Source organism: Saimiri boliviensis, chromosome 2 (genome assembly GCF_048565385.1).
Source record: "Saimiri boliviensis isolate mSaiBol1 chromosome 2, mSaiBol1.pri, whole genome shotgun sequence".
Classification (NCBI taxonomy): domain Eukaryota; kingdom Metazoa; phylum Chordata; class Mammalia; order Primates; family Cebidae; genus Saimiri; species Saimiri boliviensis.
In genome coordinates, this window is record NC_133450.1 from 203,289,554 (window position 1) to 203,308,612 (window position 19,059).

General features: G+C 39.3%; 1 long non-coding RNA gene across 1 annotated transcript in view; it reads left to right on the forward strand.

Moving 5' to 3' along the window:
* Positions 1–14,040: 14,040 nt before the first annotated feature.
* LOC141583772 (uncharacterized) overlaps positions 14,041–19,059 on the forward strand; it is a 42,626-nt gene continuing 37,607 nt past the window's right edge. The window contains exon 1 of the long non-coding RNA XR_012516664.1: positions 14,041–14,136. This is a non-coding gene — a long non-coding RNA (uncharacterized LOC141583772). The remainder of the gene's footprint in view (positions 14,137–19,059) is intronic.

Sequence of the window (19,059 nt, forward strand, 5' to 3'; positions counted from 1 at the left end):
ATATCAGCATGAACGTGGGGCTCTCTGACACATTTATAACCTTCAAAGATCCCCTTACTATTAGGAAGAAAAACTCTGCTAGGTCCCTGGGCCAATAGCTCATCTCAGAAACAGGACAGGGAAAAGCTCTATTAATTGAACGCCACTTAGTGCTGGCTCCAGGTGATTGAGCAGGAGTTGAGGGAATGGTTGCCATGGATAGTGCACATCTTGAAAAGTGTGGAGAAAAAGAAATCCATGAGGCCAAGAATTGAACGAAATACCAAGACAGAAAAGACCATTCTCACTCTTCATTCAACCCCTGAAATGTGCATTAAGGGCCATGAATGAATTTACATGTGCAAAAACTGTGCCAAGGACAAAATGTTCCACAAAAATGAGTCATGTAGTATTATGGCAATTATCTCCAGCACGGGGCAAACTCGTAACTCTGGCTTTTGTAGGTTGTATCTTTGTGTGCCGCTGTGAGATACGCAGAAATTGATCACAGTGAGGACAAACATGTACATTATTATCTAAAACTTTGTGGATTATGATCCTAAAAGTCCTTGGATTTTCCTTCAGGCATGGAAAGAGCTGGAACGCAGAAAATGATGTCAGGGAAATGCCTGCCTCTGTCATAAACAAGCACTTAGAGTAAGGGAGATGTTCCATGTGGGTCAGTTTAGAAAAACGATTTAGCAAACATATTCCATGAAACAGAAATGAACTTCAGTGTGCCCTTGCAAAACCAAGAAATAGGGACACGAATGTTAAGAAAGAATATCAAGTTTTAATGGTTTAGCAAGAAAATAAGTCACTGATAAATTCAGGAAAACTGCCTCATTGGAGCAGCCTATTATTGAGAAGGGATAGGAAAAGGTGAGATGGTGTTTTTTTTTTTTTTTTTTTTTTTTTTTTTTTTTTTTTTTTTTTTTTTTTTGAGACGGAGTTTCGCTCTTGTTACCCTGGCTGGAGTGCAATGGCGCGATCTCGGCTCACCGCAACCTCCGCCTCCTGGGTTGAAGCAATTCTCCTGCCTCAGCCTCCTGAGTAGCTGGGATTACAGGCACGTGCCACCATGCCCAGCTAATTTTTTGTATTTTTAGTAGAGACGGGGTTTCACCATGTTGACCAGGATGGTCTCGATCTCTCGACCTCGTGATCCACCCGCCTCGGCCTCCCAAAGTGCTGGGATTACAGGCTGGAGCCACCGCGCCCGGCCTGGTGTTATTTTTTATTTTATTTTATTTTATTTCTTTTATTTGACAGGGTCTCACTCTGTCACTCAGGCTGGTGTGCAGTACCACTGGTATGCAGGTTGACCCATCACTGCAGTCTCAATCTCCCAGGCCCCAGCGGTCCTCCCACCCCAGCCGCCTGAGGACCTGGGACTACAGGCATTCGTCCTCACATCAGCCTAAGAGATGGTGTTATTAAAGAGGGTCCCCAAATGCTTATTGCTTGTAGACAGAACTTATATTGTATTATCAGCATAAGAGCCATTTATTTAAAAAGTAGGCTAGGCGTGGTGGCTAATGCCTTTTATTTCAACATGTTCGGAGGCTGAGGCAGGTTGATCCTTTGAGCCCGAGAGTTCTTGACCAGCCTGGACAACATGGTAAAACCCCACCTCTACCAAAAATCAAAAAAATTATCTAGGTGTGGTGGCAGGTGCCTGTGGTCCTCAGCTACACAGGAGGCTGAGGCAGAAGAATGGTTTAAGCTCAGGAGGTCGAGTCTACAGTGAGCTGAGATTGTGCCATTACACTCCAGTCTGAGCAAGAAAGTGAGACTCTGTCTCAAAAAAAAAAAAAAGTATATATGTGCCATATTATTAATAAGATAACAATTCAAAAGCATTTTTATCAATCAATTGATATAAAAATACTTGTGGAGCAAAGAGGCAGCAATATATAGCCTTGTGTTTCTAAAATTTGAAGCTGGAAATATATAACCTCATACTTCTGAAGTTTAGAAATTATTGTGCTAGAGTGTTTGAAATGGAAGTCACAAGCCACATCATTAAAATTAGGTTGTATGATTAGAAATGGGAAGCATGGAACAGACCCAATATTCGTAGTTTTACATAATAAAAGGAAGGGAAGAGATTGTGTGCTTTTCTATTTTTTTTTCTTTTTTCTTTTGTTTGTTTGTTTGTTTGTTTTTGAGAGTGAGTCTTGCTTTATTGCCCAGGCTGAAGTGCAGTGGCAAGATTTCAGTTTACCGCAAACTCTGCCTCTGGGTTCAAGCCATTCTCCTGCCTCAGCCTCCGAAGTAGCTTGGATTTCAGGGACCAAGCTTGGATTTCGTGCCACCAAACCTGGCTAATTTTTGTGTTTGGAGTAGAGATGTGGTTTCACCATGTTGGTCAGGCTGGTCTTGAACTCCGGACCTCAAGTGATCCACTAGCCTCGGCCTCCCAAAGTGCTGGAATTACAGGTGTGAGCCACTGCACCTGGCTGAGATTGTATGTTATTATGAGGAGATTTATGTTATTTCTTATTTTATTTTATTTTATTTTAGAGACAGAGTCTCACTCTGTGACCCGGGCTGGAGTGCAGTAGAGCAATCTTGGCTCACTGCAACCTCCGCCTCCCAGTCTCAATTGATTCTTGTGTCTCAGCTTCCCAAGTAGCTGGGACTATGAGTGTGTGCCACCCACCTGGCTAACCATTTCTTCTTTTATAACTAAATTGAGATAAAATTGCTTGATTAGTCAGCATGGGTGCAAACTGGCTGTTCTAACCAGCAGAAAATAATGAGAAGCAAAAGAACATTGCAGTTTACAAATGAAAGGGTAGTAATTCAGGTCCACATGCAATAGCACCCAACCAATTCTGTATCTTTCTTTTCTTTAACTTTTAAGTTCGGGGGTACATGTGTAGGTTTGTTACATAGGTAAATGTGTGTCATGGGGTTTGGTGTGCAGACTATTTCACAACCCAGGTATTAAACCTAATACCCATCAGCTATTTTTCCTGATCCTCTACCTCCTCCAACCCTCCACCCTCTGGTAGACCCCTTGTGTGTTGTTCCCTTCTATGTGTCCATGTGTTCTCATCATTTAGCTCCTGCTTATAAGAGGGAACATGCAGTATTTGGTTTTCTGTTCCTGCACAATTCTGTATCTTGTATGTCTTTTGCCACAATAATGTGGCTTAGTGATATGATACCATCTTATAGCAAAGAGCTTAGCAATAGCAGAAAAGCCTCTGGAGGGAAATCATTTTAAAGCATTTATTTTTTTTCTTTAAGAATTTCACCAAATAGTTTTAAGAATAACATGTATTTAATGAAAAGATGAATATACATTTTAAAAGAAAATTTGGTTCGTGGGGGATAAACTGAATATATGAGAGTGGTCTCATAGGATTAGAATTTCTGTTATCTACTAACGCTTTACTTGGGTGTTTGTGGCGATGCTGGTGTCAACACGCTGTGCTGCCGGTGCCGCAAAATATAGCTCACACAATTATGTATAGCACATAATACTCAATAATGGTGATATGCAACTATGCTACGAATGAATGTATTTATGATACAGTTGACCCTTCAACAAAATGGGTTTGAAATGATGGGTCTACTTGTATGTGGAATTTTTTAAATAAGTATTTTAGAAAAATTTTTGGAAATTTGCGACAATTCAAAAAAACTTGAAGCCAAACTGCATAGCCTGGAAATATTAAAAAAAGAAAAAAGAAAAAAGTATGTCATGAATGCAAAAAACACATGTAAATAACAATTTTATCACTTATTACCATAAAATAGATACAAATCTTTTTATTTATTTATTTTTTTGAGATGGAGTCTCGCTCTTGTCACCCAGGCTGGAGTGCAGTGGCACGATCTTGGCTCACTGCAACCTCCACCTCGCAGGTTCAAGTGTTTCTCTTGCCTCAGCCTCCTAAGTAGCTGGGATTACAGGTGCCTGTCACCACATCCAGTTAACATTTGTATTTTTAGTAGAGACAGGGTTTTGCCACATTGACCAGGCTGGTCTCAAACTCCTGACCTCAGGTGATCTACTCACCTTGTCCTCCCAGAGTGCTGGGATTACAGGCATGAGCCACCGTGCCTGGCTGACACAAATCTACTATAAAAAATTTAAAATTTATCAAAACTTACATATGTGAGCAGCCGTACTTGGCTGACACAAATCTATTATAAAAAACTTAAAATTTATCAAAACTTACATACACAAACCGATTACACATGGTACCTTTCATAGTTGAGAGAAATATGAACAAATGCGAAGATGCAGTATTAGATCATAACTATGTAAAATTAATTTAGCACAACTGTATGATTATAATAATTTTGTAGCCACCTCCCATCGCCATTGTGGTGAGCTGAAGTACTGCAAGTATTCCCTTAAAACACTATGAGACGCTCATCATCTCTGAGTAAGCCATAGTCACTCCAGTAAAGTGTGTATCACCATAAGATGTGATCGCTGGCAGTTCTTACATATTTTTCATAGTGTTTAATGCAATACTACAAAGCTTCAATAACACCATGAGACCCATATGAAGTGCCATTAGTGATGCTGGAAGTGCTCTCAAGAAGCAGAGAAAAGTCATGACATTACAAGAAAAGGCAGAATTGCTTGATATGTACCATAGATTGAGGTCTGCAGCTGCGGTTGCCTGCCATTTCAAGATAAATGAATCCGGCATAAGGACCAATATTAAGAAAGCAAACAAAATTTCTGAAGGCATCACTAGCTTTGCCAGCAAACATGAAAACTTTACACTTTTTGCAAAATCCTTTTATATCTCATATTAAAAATGCAGCTTTTATGTTTATGTAGGATTGCTGTAAGCAAGGTATATCTATAGACTCTAATGCGATTAGAGAAAAAGTAAAGTCATTCTATGACAACTACTTGGTTTGGTCAGTTTGGTTGGAAAACTTTTTCTGTGAAGGACCAGAGAGTCACACAAAAGTAGCTATAGATAATAGATAAACAGGCATGGCTGTGTTCCAATAAAACTTTATTTACAAAACAGGCACTAGGCTGAATTTAGCCTATGGGGCTTTGTGTCATGGTCCATGTCCTATATTAAAATTTAGTTTAATCATGCTAGGCATGGTGGCTCATGCCTATAAACCCAGCGATTTGGGAGGCTGAGACTGGAGGATTGCATGAGGTCAGGAGTTTGAGACCAGCCTGGGTAACATAGCAAGGCCTTGTCTCTATTTAATAAATAAATAAGTAAATAAATGTCTCTTTAATAAATAGATGTGTTTATTAAATATATATATTTAATCAAAGAGAAAAAATACCTAGAGACATAAATAAGTATGTGAGTCACTACATATCAAGTTGGACACAGTGGTTCATCATAAGGTGACAGAATCAATCTGAGTACCTTCCAACCATTGCAGACTGGGAAGAATTGTGTGATTCTGTAGATAAGAGGGGGATGGGTTAGATGATTTCTGCTATTGAACTTCTAGAGCTGTTTGAACTTTAATCACTTTTCTTTTATATCTCCTAGATTATTAGTTAGTCTTTAAGATTTTCATGATAGCTGGGCACAGTGGCTCATGTCTATAATCCCAGCACTTTGGGAGGCAGAGGAAAACCAGTCACTTGAGATCAGGAGTTCGAGACCAGCCTGACCAACATGGCAAAATACATCTCTACTAAAAATACAAAAATTAGCCAGGCATGGTGGCAGGCTCCTGTAATCCCAGCTACTCAGAGGGCTAAGGCATGAGAATTGCTTGAATCTAAGAGGTAGAGGTTGCAGTAAGCTGAGATGGCACCACTGAACTGCAGCCTGGGCGAGAGTGAAACTCTGTCTCAAAAAAAAGATTTTCATAATAACTAAATTTCAAGAGGCTACATGGTCCCATGGAAAAAGGATTGAACTCTTGACTATGTTACTGATTTCTTGTGTGACAGTGAGAGTCACTTAATCCCTTATGAATAAGTACTTTCACTTACAGGCATTGGTCTCAAACCAGAGCAGGAGTGTTTCTTGAATTAAATTGAGCTGTTCTGCTGCTAAAATGCCCAGATTAAATATTGTTTCTAGGCGTGTCTGTGAAGGTATTTCTGGGTGAGATTAACATTTCAATCTGCATACTCAGTCAAGTAGATCACCTTCCCCATTTGATTGGGTACCATCCAATCCATTAAGTGCGTGAATAGAAAAAGAGGCAGAAGGAGGAGTTCGCCCCTTTTTTTCCTGTTTCACTGCTCCAGCTGAATATCTCATCTAATCTCCTCTTCTGGGACCAGGATTTATACCACATCAGCTCCTCTGGTTTTCAGCGTTTGGACTTGCACTGAATTATACCACTGGATTTTCTGAGCCTGTAGCTTGAGATGGTAGATCATGGGACTTCTCAACCTCCATAATCCTGTGAGTCAATTCCTCTTAATAACACACACACACACACACACACACACACACACACACACACAATCAGTTCTGTTTGTCCAGAGAACTCTGACTAATACACCCACCAATAGTCTGCATGGTTTCTGCCTTCCCTGTAGTAGACATTGCCTGCCCCAGAATCTACAATTTAAGTTGCTAATTTAAAGTGCCAGTAGATCATGTTGTTCCTTAAAGGATACCATGAACTCTTATCACTTTGAACCTAAACAAGTTTGAGAACTGTGATTTATAAAAATAGGAATTAAATGACTTGGCCTACCTCCCTTACTGAGTTGTTGTGAGGTAAAAATCAAAGGAGATCATAAAAGGAAACTAGCTTTGAAAGCAATGGAGTGCTCCACAGATGCATGAGGTTGGTTCTCCTTCATTTAATACTAAGCCAACTGTCACTGGGCACCTATGCCAGGGCCTAAAGATCAACCACAGCGTTAACACATTTAGAAGTTAGGTAGAACCTAGTCTTAAGTTTACTGAAACAGAGTTTTCCTTTGGCCTGTCTAGGAAAAATCCTCTTCCATGATAATCTATTTCACGGTAAAAGCAGAACAACTCAAGTAGATTTAGAGCACACAGCTCCTTAGCTAGGCTACCTTTCTCTCTCTCTCTCTCTCTCTCTCTCTCTCTCTCTCTCTTTGTGGGTCTTTATCCACACTTTTGCACATGTAATATGACAATCAAAAGAAGTGTTTGGAGCATAGAAGAGGTAGATTTTAGTGTATGCAAGTCCATTTTTCTAGAAGCTCTTGAATGAGCAGGTATATTGCTCAATTGCTTGTGACTTTTGCTGCTGTTACCTTTTGAGTGATGCTCCTTGGGACATTTGCTGTAATCTAACTTGAGAATTCTACCAGCGTGTACTGCGTGTGCTGCAGGATATGGGAAAGGCACAGGGCCTGTGATTCCTGGCCCACCTAATGTGAATTCCGGAACACAAACACCTTATGCGAGCAGTTCTTGGTCCTGTAGTTGGTGCTTAATCACCCAGGCTTGTCACTTGGAAACAGTTTGGTGCTTGATCAAAATCTTTTGTACTCATTTTCCTCTATCACTTCCCCAGTTGCTTTCCTTTCTTTCTTCCCTTCATCCTCCTTCTCCAGGGGGAAAAGACAAAACAAGGAGCAAAGCCAATGCAGACATGGGGAGGAGATTATACGACCACTTTTTTTTGAGATCGGGGCTCACTCTGTTGTCCAGGCTGGAGTGCAGTGGCATGACCATGGCTCACTGCAGCCTTGATGACCTGGACTTGAGCAATCCCCACAACTAGCCTCCTCAGTTGCTGTGACAACAGGGGCATGCCACCATGCCTGGCTAGTTTTTTTTTTTTTTTTTAAATTATTTATTACTTGCAGAGATGGGGTCTTATTATGTTGCCTAGGTTGGTTTTGAACTCCTGGGCTCAAATGATCCTTCCATCTCAGCCTCCCAAAGTGCCGGGATTCTAGATGTAAGCCACCACAGCCTCCCCCCCACACTTTCCATGAGGTGTTGGGGATGTGAGGAGTGCTCCTTGGCGATCATTGCACTACACTGCTGCAGCAATGAGTGGGTGGAAAAGGGCTTTTGTTTCCTTAGTAGAATGTCATAAACCAGTGTGTTGAACACAGGACAATTGCAGGGACACAGATTTCCTGGCAGGGAAGGGCAGTGATGACAAGTGTCGAAAGTCACTTCACAACATAGATTCCAGAGACTCTCATGTTAAGGATCCAGAGCTGAAGAAAGGTGGAGTCTTCTGGAGGAAAAGAAATATTGAAAGGAAAGTGGGAAGAGAGAAGCGGGGATTTGGATGGGGCCTCTCTCCTTGATGTCAGGGAACATCACGAACGTCTGGGCAGGGAGACCTCCCACTTTTCTGGAGAGCATGAGGAGTAAGTTGGAATAAGAGGGGCAAATGCTTGATTATTTTTACTCCCAAATTCTCATTGAGTCTGCTAATTTTTGGTTTATTGTCTTTATTTCAGATAAAATTATTGAAACTTCTTGGGATTTGCGTGTGTGTGTGTGTGTGTTCCCATGTGTTTTTGATCAAAAGGGAATGCAGTCAAGATGTTTGCTAGCATGGGAAAGGAGAGTTCATCCCCATGTCAAGTCAATGTCATATAATTTTACTCTAAAGAATGGATGATAAGGGGATCTAGTCAGGGAAGATCCCCAAAGAGAGAAGGCATCCAAAGGATCAAAGATGAGGAACCTATTACCTGGTTGAGTGAAGAGGCCAAGGACACAGCTTGGGTCATACTGTTACCCCTTCCACATACCCTCCATGCTTCAGTGTGGACAACTGATTCTTAATCTTAAGTAAAGTCATGTGACCACGTACCTTCAAGCTCTACTTGCAACCACACTGCTACACTTGTAGAGCCACCACTCTTTGTACTGTAACAGTGATGTCCAGTGCATTCTCATACACTTTTATTATAATCCAGAAAGATTACAAAGAGCATGATAGCTGTCCAGGATTGCAATTTATCTGCTGTTTTTTGAGACTGTGACTGGGGAGAATCTAAACTGAGGGAAGAAGTACATCCTCCTGAAGGAAGGGCTGGAGGCGGTGGCTCAGGTTCTGTTCTTCACTGTCTTCTAAATGACAGTGTCACTCTGGGTAAGTCCCTCACTCTCTGAGCTTCATTTGTAAAATGCAAAAATCAAGAGAGGCCCTGGTCCTTAAAGATCTTAAGGACTTTACTAGTGCCTTCCCAGCTTCTGGTTACAACATTGCAAAGAGTTGTGCTGTCAGGGATACTGACCGGTTAAGATTCTTACTGCTGAAGCTGCTTTCTTTGGGGAAGGACACATTTCCTGGGAGGATGTGTGAAGCTGAAGATCACCATGCCAGGAAAAAAGGGGAATGATCATATAAGCAATAGGAAGGCAGAGTGAGGGTGTAGGGTGTAGCCTAGATATTGCTGCTAAAAAGACAGGCCTCCATGCATGTTGAAATGAATCACCAGGGAGCTTGATGACAAGGCCAATAGTGGGTGGAGAAGGAAGTTTAAATGTATGACATGGAAAGACTCTATTATAAGAGGCGTCTTAGCAGGGAAGAAGCTGGATCTAGCCAACTCTTCTTTTCCATGTTTACACTTAGTTATTAAGGAAAACAACGGGGTAGGGGTTGGAGAGGACTTATTAAGATCTAGAGTAGCATTCTGCAATGACTCATACAAAATAAAACAATGATACTTAGGAAAGAGCCTTTCCCAAATCAAGGCTCAGGTTTTCAAAGAGCTCATATGTTGTTTTTTTCTTTTATCTTGATGATCATTTTTTGTTAGAAACAGCAGGGCTTTGAGAACATGGCTCTAGGGAGAAATATCATAAGGCTTTTCACAGACCCAGAAAACACCTCTATCTCTGGGTAGAGAGAATACCTCTGAGTCTTCAACCAGTAATTTGCCTAAGCCTATAGGTTTTCATATGCTAAATATATATACTGATACAATGCCAGGCACTGAAGATTTAATCTTATCAGTTCTCATTGGACCTAAGATACCATGTTTGCAAGATAAATCATTAAATTGCCAATCATACTGTGCCTTGCTATTGGAAGATGCATTCCCATTTCAGAGATGTTAAGATATGTAAAATACATATATTTATTTATTTATTTTTATTGCATTTTAGGTTTTGGGGTACATGTGAAGAACATGCAAGATTGTTGTATAGGTACACACATGGCAGTGTGGTTTGCTGCCTTCCGTCCCCTCACCTGTATCTGTCATTTCTCCCCATGCTATTGGATGAATGCAACATGTTAAATAGTGTAACTCTGTTGAATTTTGTGATTTATGTTTAAGTCTAACTGCTACCTAGACACTACTCTGAGAACACAGTGAAGTGACTCTGCTAAGAGTTTATTAATCCCCAAGGCTTTACTTTAATACCTGAGTCAGAATCCTGAACACCAAGCCTGTAAAATTCCACTGGGAGAGTCTCTGGTATTGTGTTGACAGCAGAGACACCAGGTGGGTAATTTATAGGAAAACAGATTGTCATGGCAAATTGATAGCACAGTCCAGCAGGCGGAGGACCAGGTACTCTTCAAGTTTAGTTCCAAGGGCTTGAGAGAGTACCTCTTTCAATACTGGCCTTTTTTTTTTTTAAGGACACTAAAGCATAAAATTCATAAGCTTGCATGTGTACTTACTGTTTGTGAGACCCCTTAATCCTTACAGCAACATCAGTTAAGAGTGGCCCCTATGACTGCTTCCATTACACAGATGAGGAGAGAGGCATCCAAATCACGTGGCTAGTAAAGGGAAAGACCAGGGTTTGAATATGAGTGGTCAAATTCCAGAGCTTGTGCTTTTAATCTGTGCACCCATCCATGAGAAATAAACCTTGCTATCAAAGCAATTCAGACATGCAAACTAGCCATGATACAAAGAAAAAAGTGCTTTGACAGAGACGTGTGTAAAGTGATGCAGAGTCTGAAGGATGAACAAGTTCAGGGATCTTACATGTTAATAAAAGCCCTGAGGCTGGGTGCAGTGGCTCACCCCTGTAATCCCAGCACTTTGGGAGGCCAAGGCAGGTGGATCACCTGAGGTCAGGAGTTCGAGATCATCCTGGCCAACGTGGTGAAACCCTGTCTCTACTAAAAATGCAAAAATTAGCCGGGTGTGGTGGCTCATGCCTGTAATTCCACCTGTTCAGGAGGCTGAGGCAGGAGAATCACTTGAACCTGGGGGACAGAGGTTGCAGTGAGCCGAGATTACACTGTTACACTCCAACCTGGGCAAGAGTAAGACTGTTTCAAAACAAACAAACAAACAAACTGAGCTTAAGAGCAAGTCAGGTGCATTGTCTTTTTAAGAAGGGATTTATCTTAATATTCTATAATTTCAGACCATGGGTTTCCTAAATACCATGCATTTGTGTATTTGTGGACTGAATAGTCAATGTATTTACTCCAAGATTCATGGATATCGACACAAGGCTTATTATCTCATAGTCAGTAAATGTGGTTTAAACAAATTGTTTGATCGTAGAAAATGTCCAGCACACACAAAAGAAGAGAGGTGCGTATGCTGAACCCCATCTACTCCTTGCTTAGCAATTATCAGCGTTTTGCTCTGCTTGCTGTTGCTATATTCACCTTCCCCATCTCCTTATATAAGTTTTTTTCTTTTGGGGGAATTTGAAAGCAAATCCAAGCATTTATGTAATTTCGCTAGTAAATACTTCAGTATAGTTATCTAATATACAAGATCTTAAAAAATAATCAAAATTATTCCAACCAATGGCCTTAATAATTAGCAATAATTCCAAATATTCATTTAATACTCAGTCTTTGTTCAGTTTATCCAGATTAATAAATGTGATTTTAATGGAAAACTTCTACTTCTTTTGTGTCAACTAGAAGTAGTTATTCCTCTCAGATCTATTCAGGCCATATTTGTAAAAATAGAAAACCTTTCTGATGAGCAATTTAGGTTGTTAAGAAATATAAATAAAATCAAACAGTTTTTATAAACAGCACATGGAGTATACCTTTATTTATAAGGTTAAATACTCAAGTAGATTTTTAAACAAACACCTGGCAATGATAGTGATGACCCAGCATGTGCTCAGGTGAGTCCTGTTGAGCAGGTGCCCTGCAGAAATTCACAAATCAAGGGGTAAGACAGTCAGTTTGCTCAGGAAGGCTGAGCAAGTAACTCCTGAATTCTGTTTTATGCTTTTTCTCTGATCAGCGTCATTTGTCATCACTGAATGCCTTTCAGAACTGCATTTGGATATAGTATGTGTTAAACTTTTCTCTAGCATCCTCTGAACCAACCCAGTTTTCAAGGTAACTATTCTTTTTTATCTTTCAGATTTTTTTTTTCTGTCTTTGACTTTGGAAAGGCAAATGATGAAAACAGAATTGAAAACTTAGGTTGCTTTCCTCTGAAAAAGTAATGTATGTATGTATATGGTCTCATACATACACACGTAAACATTATATAAAATATTGTATTATGTGGAACCTTCCCTAATGCTTTTTTCTTTGAGATGGAGTTTTGCTCTTGTTTCCTAGGCTGGAGTGCAATGGCACAGTCTTGGCTCAATGCAACCTCGCCTCCCAGGTTCAAGTGATTCTCCTGCCTCAGCCTCCCAAGTAACTATGATTACAGGCACTCACTACCACATGGGAAAATTTTGTATTTTTAGTAGAGATGGGGTTTCACTATGTTGGCCAGGCTGGTCTCAAACTCCTGACCTCAGGTGGTATGCCTGCCTCGGCCTCCCCAAGTGCTGGGATTACAGGCATGAGCCAATATGCCCAGCCTCCTAAATGCTTTTTGAAGTTATATAAAAGCTTTCCTTCTTGCATCACTTTCTATTATTTCATTCTTTCCTCAGTATTTACTGAGCACTTACTATATGTCAAGTTTTACCAAGTATACATTGGTGAAAAAATACAATGCTTGTCTTCAAGGAGGAAGAGAGGCAGGCAAATGATAAATGTCTTCCATGGGCTAACCCTGGAACTGTCATGGAAGGGCAACTACTGGTCAGGGAGAGATCAGAAGAAAGGTTTCCATACAGGAGGAGGGAAAGGCAGCAGGAAGGAAAGGAATCATGTTGATGAGTTCAGGTGTACCATATTTCAGACGGTGAAATGAGGCGAGAAACCAGATGGAATTATTCAGACTAGTTAGTTCAATGTCCCATTCTCATTCCTTCTTTGGACACTTTTATACTCCTGATTGTCTTATAGAAACTGTAAATTATAAGAACTGTATTCAACTCTATTACAATGTAAAGCATAAAGCAAATATTCACTGAACAACAGCTACCTGTGCTCTAGTTAGCTTCACCTTGGAGGTGGATATGGTTTGTGATGCTGGACTAATTCAGCTGGACCAGATCACAAAGATTGGTGCTGCTTCTTCGATTAGGGAGAAGGAAGACTCTGACTTGTATAGATTTGCTTTTCTCTTAGTTTACTACAAAACTAGCAAAATATTAGAACAGTGATTAATATGAGATCAAGAATATAAATGAGTGGGTGTGTCTTCCTGTTGCCTCCCTAGTTCTACCTGGTAAGATTATCCAAGTTTGATGATCTCAGAAGCCTGTGTAGAGTGAAGAATCAGCCAGAACTGTTGTACCTTTCCCTCTTCCTGGAGACACTTTATCACCCAATAATCAATTCTATTAACATATAAGCATCATCTTGCTGCACCATGATGAGAGGCATCTGGGTTTTATTTCTGTATTTTTGGACCTACTCAGGTTCAAGTATAGCAAGCTGGGTAGTGGCTTAACACCAAAGTCATAAACTATTTTGATAGGGACAAAATGTTTGTGGGGTGTGTGTGTGTGGGTTGAAGAGTGCTTCTGGATATATCTGACCTGTCACACTTTTGGATCTCAGTGTGTCACACACACACACACTTGTGTGCACATACACAAAATATATTCATTCTATAGTTGGATGTCCACATTGGCTTCTGATATGGTCTGGATATGTATCTCCATCCAAATCAAGTTGTAATCCCTAGTGTTGGAGAAGGGGTCTGGTGGGAGGTAACTGGATCATGGGGGCAAGCTTCCCATTTGCTGTTCTTGGGCTAGTGAGTGAGTTCTCACGAGATTTGGTTGTTTGAGTAGCCCCTTCCCCTTCTCTCTCTTCCTCTTTCTCCAGTTATGTAAGATGCAAGATGCGGCTGCTTTCTCTTCGCCTTCCGCCGTGATTGTAAATTTCCTGAGGACTCCCAGCCATGCTTCCTGTACAGCCTGCAGAACTGTGAGACAAACTTCTTTTCTTTATAAATTACCCAGTCTCAGGTAGTTATTTATAGCAATGGGAGAACAGACTAATATAGTTTCTCAGTTCTACTCATTAGCATTGCTGACACAGGAACCCTGGAATAGGAAAAAGCAGAGTGCACTCTCCCAGTGCACTATATAAGTTGGACTTGGAGTGGAGATGGGAGGTTTAGGACAAAGTTAACAGCATCTGAGAACTCAATAACACATAAATGGTAGAAAAATAGTGTGGGAGACGGTGAGTATGATGGTAGGGTCAGGTGAGAACTGGGAGTAAAGGGAAGTGGCAGTGGTAAAGGAGATAACTCGTGCAAAGGCCTCAGGAAGAGAACATGGTGTATTCAGAGAACTGAAAGTCATTCATCATGTGGTCTTTTCAATGTTGCAATTATGACTTAATGGAACATTTGTGCTGTCTTTTAAACATAGCCTAAGGTTATTTGGTGGAATTCTCACATAAACCAATGTTACTTTGTGATTAGGAACATTTTTTCTTTTTGCAAATGTCAGAAACATAGACTATAATAATAAACTACCATAGCTGTAAAGCTTATATGGTGTTGAAATTGCCAGGGACATGGCCTAGCTAATGTTTGTTTTCTGGAAAGGGTGTTATGACTGACTTCTCTGATCCCCAGCCTTGAGTCTCAGGTGTTAGGCTGTAATTTCCAGGTGGTGTAGATGTTGCTTCTCTGTGCCTCAGGTTTCTTAAATAGAAAGAAAAGGAAGCTTTGCAGAAGTCACTGAGACAGGTTGAAGGAGGGTTGAGCAGAGAAAGGGACGCTGACATTTATTCAGTTATCATTACGTGTTAGGCACCTGCATAGTTTTTAGTTCAATTTATGAGATAATGTAGGAGAAAATGTATGTTAAACTACAAAGCAGAATACAAACTATAAGGTATGTAATAAGGATTTTGGAAGTATTTCCCCATTTGACGATATGTTCCATAGATTCTCAGTAATTGCTCTTGTGAAGAATGTGGTATTATTGAGAAACACATGCGGGTAGCTTCTGCTACTTTTCTGTGGTCTTTAATCCGTTCTTACAGGTTTTTCTAGTTTGTCAGTTCTCTGTTGCCCTTACTGACAGGATACACGTTAACTTATAGAAACATAAACCTGCTTGAACACTGCTGGGAAAGTAAAAAGATCCAGGGGACATAATGAAAGGTGGAATGTGTATGATTCAGAAGGGTGAGGATTAGGCATTGTAATTAGGCAGGTCAGGACTTAGGAGGGTGGAGTGACCTTACTTGAAGATGATTTGTGCAAGGAGTGGGTGTGATCAGCATTTCCTCCAGGGAGACAGCAGTTTGTACTGTAACTCTTACAAATGCCCAGACAGCCTATATCTTTGTGTGTGTGTGTGTGTGTGTGTGTGTGTGTGTGTGTGTGTGTGTGTGTTTAAAGTTGGTTGGTTTGCTTCACAAAATGTAAGAGCCTAGAAATATTGCACCCAGGAGCATGTATTTTAAGTGGCTTTGCCTGCTGATTCTTGCAGCTGGGAACATGAAGCTGCAGTGCAGTATGTTTGCTCTTTTTTGTTTGTTTGTTTGTTTGTATAAATTTATGGAGTACAGTATAATTTTGTTATATGCATAGATTACATGTAGTGGTGGAGCTCAAGGCTTTTAGAGTATCCATTACCTGAATAACATATGCTATACCCATTAAGTAATTTATCATCATCCAGCCCCCTCCTGCTCCTCTCCTGAATCTCCCTTATCTATCAGTCCACATTCTGCATCTGTGGGTGCAAATTATTTAGTTCCCACTTGTAAGTGAGAAAGTGTGGTATTTGAATTCTTGTGCCTCAGCTGTTTCAATTAAGATAATGGCCTCTAGTTTCATCCATGTTGCTGCAAAAGACATAATTTCATTCTTTTATGTGGCTGAATAGTATTCCATTGTACATTTTCTTTATTCAGTCATTTGCTGCTGAACACTTAGGCTGATTCCATATCTTTGCTATTGTGAATAGTGCTGCAATAAATATGAGTGTAGGTATCTTTTCAAAAACAATGATTTACTTCCCTTTGGGTAGATACCCAGTAGAGGGATTGCTGGATTAAATGATAGTTCTATTTTTAATTCTTTGAGAAATCTCCATACTGTTTTCTATGAAGGTTGTATTTACTTACATTTTCGCTAATGGTATATAAGCATCCCCTTTTCTCTGAATCCTTGCCATCTGATATTTCCTGTCTTTTTCATAATAGCCATTCTGACTGGCTGCTTCTCATTATTTTCAAATTAGTCAAGTGCTTTCAGGTTCCATCCAAACCTACGCTTTCAACCCAGGCCACCTTGAATGGTGGGTTAAAAGATAATTAGGCGAGAGAGGGGAATAAAGGTCCCTACCTTAAGGTCAGAGTTAGGAGAGAATCATGAGTAATTAAATATGATCTTAAAAAAAATGAGTGTTGCTGCTGCTATGGTGGTTGAGGAAGCATAAAGTGATTCTGATGTAACTTAGCTGATAAACTTGAGATATTGTAAGTATCCACCTCTTTGGATGTCTCTTACCTGAAGAACCCATAAAGTACAAGGATATGCTGTAAAATTGTACAGATAATTTTAATAATTGATTTTTTAGATTCCTTAATTTGATCACAAGCAATATTTTCCTCCTGTGTACACAAATGGCTCAAACTTTATTAACATTTTCTTTTAGTAATAGTTTCTATTTCTGTATTAAACTGATCATCATCTTGATCTGAACTCTTCACTATAGATTCCCAAAGTTGTATCTAAACAAAACTAAACAGAGACAAGATCTTTACATTTACAGAATAGATACTAATGCGCTTGTCAGGTTAATTAGGGTAATAAAAAATTACATCTATATATGCATACACATTAATGTGGGACTTTTACTTCATTTAATTTTTATGAACATGATTTCTTTTATGAAAACACATTTACAAATATAAAAATAGAAAAGGAAAATGTGGTACACACATAACACACACAGAGTGGACTACTATTAAGCCATAAAAGGAAGGATATCCTGCCATTTGCAATAACATGAATGAATCTGAAGGACATTATGCTGCATGAAATAAGCCAGACACAGAGAGACACATGCTGTATGATTTCACTTATATATGGAATCCAAAATAGGCAAACTCATAGACGTGGAGAATGTAATGGTGGTTGCCAGGAGCTAGAAAGGGGAGAGTTGGGGGAAATGAGTAGATGTTGGTCAGAGTGCCAACCTTCAATTATAAGATATATAAGTACTGGGAATCCAATCTACATCATGGTGACTATAGTTAATAATACTGTATTGCATACTTAAAACTTGCTAAGAGAATAGATCTTAAATGTCCTCACCACCACCTAACTCCTCCAAAAATGATAACTATGTAGGGTGATGAATATGTTCATTAATTTGATTGTGATAATCACTTCACAGTGTATGCGTGTGTCAAATCATCACATTGTACATCTTGATTATATGCAATTTTTGTCCATTATACCTCAATAAAGCTGGAAAAAATAAAATGGGCCAAAAAATTATAATGCCAACTTACACTCTCACTATCAAAGCATAAAATTTTTTGTTTCATCCCACATTTGCTAGCATTAGTTATTAACATTAAAAGTAAGTCTCTGCTACTCTGAAAAGCAAAAGGGTTTCCACTGCTGTTTGAATTTGTGTACTTTGTGAGGTGGAACAGTTTATCACATACATACAAAAATGAGTTTATTGTATTTCTTTGGTGGGTTGTCTGTGTGTTCTTTAGTTTCATTAAGTCTTTTTCCCATTTATATGATAAAGGTAGTATAACAAAAACATGATTTCTTGGTCTCTTACAAGAAATTTGGCAACATTTTGATTACGATTTTTTGAATGGCCTCTTGAACTCTCAATTTACTTATGCTGTCAAATCTGCTCAGCATCCCACTGTGAATTTTACTGTAACTTCTAGGTTTTTTTTAATTCTTCAAATGTTTGAGAAAATTAACTCTAAACACAATTTTTATGGTTTTCATATCAATATTTACTTCACAATGCACCTTGAATTTATATGGTAAGAATTCGAACAAAAATATTTTCAAATTTTTACTAATTGTTTAATACCAGTCACTTGATATTTTTCTCTCTTGTTTTCTAATACTTTATGATAAAAATTTCACTGACTATTGAGGCTTTACTTTTTGTGTGTGTGGAAGGCTTTCTTGATCACTTATGAGGTTTTTTGTTTGTTTGTTTTGAGACAAAATCTCACTCTGTCAACCAAGCTGGAGTGCAATGACACAATCTTGGCTCAACCTCCGCCTCCTGGGTTCAATCAATTCTTCTGTCTCAGCCTCCTGAGTAGCTGGGATTTCAGGCATGCACCACTACGTCTGGCTAATTTTTTGTATTTTCAGTATAGACGGGGTTTCACCATGTTGGCCAGGCTGATCTTGAACTCCTGACCTCAAGTGAACCACCTGCCTCAGCCTCCCAAAGTGCTATGATTACAGGCATGAGCCACTGTGCCCAGCCACTTATGAGTTTTAAAATAAAATATTTGAATTTATATAAATAGATTATCACATTGATGCTTTTGTGATTCTTGATCCAGCATATACTATTTTAATTACTGTAGCTTTTTATTATGTTTTAACTTTTAAAAAGGAGATACTTTTCATTTTCTCTAAAATACTTTAATTTTCCATTTTGCTTTTGTTTGTAATAAACATTAGAATAAATAGTTTGGTCATAGTCCCCACAAAAATCCAATATGGCGAATAGAATTGAAACTATATGAACCTTGTAACTTCATTTGGAAAAAAAATCACATCTTTAGGACATACAGTTTTCTCGTCCAGGAAATGGCATGCTTCTCCACAAACTGAGCATTGATAAATGTTTATAGGTATAATTTTCTTTTCTTTCATTTTTT